This window comes from Zeus faber (assembly GCF_960531495.2).
Source record: "Zeus faber genome assembly, chromosome: 9".
Classification (NCBI taxonomy): domain Eukaryota; kingdom Metazoa; phylum Chordata; class Actinopteri; order Zeiformes; family Zeidae; genus Zeus; species Zeus faber.
In genome coordinates, this window is record NC_137197.1 from 18,900,042 (window position 1) to 18,902,541 (window position 2,500).

General features: G+C 42.2%; 1 protein-coding gene across 1 annotated transcript in view; it reads left to right on the forward strand.

The window, feature by feature from the left end:
- Window positions 1-445: 445 nt before the first annotated feature.
- The window catches only part of LOC307235066 (muscleblind-like protein 1), a 73,847-nt gene continuing 71,792 nt past the window's right edge, over window positions 446-2,500 (forward strand). Inside the window, exon 1 of the mRNA XM_080007032.1 lies at window positions 446-526. The gene's annotated coding sequence lies outside the window, so the exon portion shown is untranslated. The remainder of the gene's footprint in view (window positions 527-2,500) is intronic.

The window sequence follows — 2,500 nt, forward strand, 5'->3', positions numbered from 1 at the left end:
AGGAGGAAAAGGAGGTGGAGGAGCAGGAGGTGATCGTGCTGCTGGAGGGAAGTGAGTGAGGGAGGCTGTTGCCACGGCAACCTAAGCCGCTGTGATCGTCATCACGGGGCTTCTTCTGCATCGTGCGCTCGTTGCGCGATGTGTGTGTGTGTGTGTGTGTGTGTGTGTGTGTGTGTGTGTGTGTGTGTGTGTGTGCATGTGCGCGTGTGCGTGTGTGTGTGTGTGTGTGTGTTCTCACTTGTCTCTCTCCCTCTCTATCTCTCCCTCTCCAGACAGGAGAGAGATAGAGAGGACGTCCCACCAATCACTGTGCCAATCGAGTGAGAGAGAGAGAGAGAGAGAGAGAGAGAGAGAGAGAGAGAGAGAGAGAGAGGGAGAGAGGGAGAGTAAGAGCGAGAGACTGAAGCCCCATAATGCACTGCACGGTGCAGGGCTGAAGTCGTGCAGATTCATCAGTTCCTGCCCGGGAGAGAAGCTCGTTGTGAACCCAAAACACCGGTCGGCTGCAGGGGAGACGTGGAGGCAGGTAAGACGGCGTTTCTTTGCTCCTCGTCCGTCTGCTACGTCGCCATCTCTCCTCGGTTTTGAGGGATCTGTCTATATTTCTCTCCATCTATCATCTGCCCCCAGAGTGAGGGATGAGGGGTGAAGGAGAGGGGGAGCTCCGCGGCACAGCACAGACGACAGGGTGTAATCAATATTTGACATGTTATGATGCCGACAACTTCCCCTGCCTGTTGCTATAGTGGATTCTGCTGCTTCTCTCTCTCTCTCCCTCTCTCTCTCTCCCTCCCGCTCTCTCCTCCTCTCTTTCTCTCTCTTTTTATTTATTTTCCAATCTTGCACTGGGACACGGGGCGTCTGACTCGGTTGTGCAGGTTTTATAGTGTCTCTGCTTGGTTTGGTTTTGGGTTACAACTCACTCTGTGCCTCCGCTCTGGGTGGATTGAGTCCAATCAAAGCGTGGGGTTGTTGTTGTTGTTGTTGCTCTCTGAGCAACTTTAAGGACACGAGTGTAATGAATTATGAAATAATGGTGTTTTGAGTTAAGAATTATGGCGAAGATCTACTGTTGGTAATGAAATTGGGCGGCTTTTTGGTATTTCTTTAGATGTTTCTTTCACTCCAACAATGCATGATACATTCAGCTTCTACTGCCATACATGATAATAGGAATTACTTCATAGGAAATACTTTGTGGGAAAATAATTCAATTTAACCTCAAGATTTGAAGCAAATTCTATTGGGAGAAACGTGTTTCTTGGTGTTTCCCAATATGAAGCTGATTGTATTCTCTGGACTGTGACCATTAAGACCTGGCTTCCATTGAACAAGATGATTCACCACACAATGAGTTACATCCCATATTGATTTGATGTACTGTAATACATAGTAGAACCCATATTGGGTTAAAGATTGATTATTTCACCCCCAATTTGATTACAGAAGGGAAGAGCAACAATCTCCTGAAAACACAACCGATTTAACCCCCTCTCCATTAGGGGTTGTTTCATGGTGTAACTGTCGCTGTGTTGTGACCATATCTACGACACACCAGCACAGGGGGACACGCACAATTACAGCAAATTAACAGTAAAGCAACTCAGCATTTTTTATTTTTTATTCTACAACCGAATAATTTGATTTTCACTCTCTGGATACTGACTCATAAAGTTTGCAAGGTATAATTATTGGACAGAAAAAAGAAGATAAAAATAAATAAATACATAAATAAATGCATAAATAAATAAATAAATAATAATAATAATAATAATAATAATAATAATAATAATAATAATAATAATAACAATAACAATAACAGTACTACTACTACTACTACTACTACTACTAATAATAATAATAATAATAACAATAATAATAATAATACTACTAATAATAATAATACATATTTTTAATAATTTATTAATTAAAAATTAAAAATAGATTAGATAAAATAAATACATATTAATTATTTACTATAATTAAGTTTACTGAAGTATAGAACTATTTCATGTATACAACTGACTGCTGTATTATTTTTAAATCCTATGTATTGGTGAAAAAGTGAGAGAAGCGAGATTGAGCTGGTTTGGACACGTGTGTAGGGGAGATGAGAGTTAGATGAGGTCGGGAGAAGGATGCCGAGGATGGAGCTGCCAGGCAAGAGGGAAAGAGGAAGGCCAAAATGAGAAGGTTGATGGATGTGCTGAGGGAGGACATGCAGGCGGCTGGTGTAAGGGAGGAAGATGCGCTGAACAGAAGGTGTTGGAGGCAGATGAGCCGCTGTGGCGGCCCCTAACGGGAGCAGCCGAAAGACGAGAAGATATGTATTGTTTAATAATAGGATAACACAATGAATTCCCACTGCTACAGTCTCCATTCTGAATAACACAAACGTGTCTTTTTTTTCTCCACCGTTTCCACGGTCTACACACCACGCCGGCGAGCAATAACGCAGATCAAACGCAAAAGGAATCTCTTGAATATTCAGTTGTCTCTA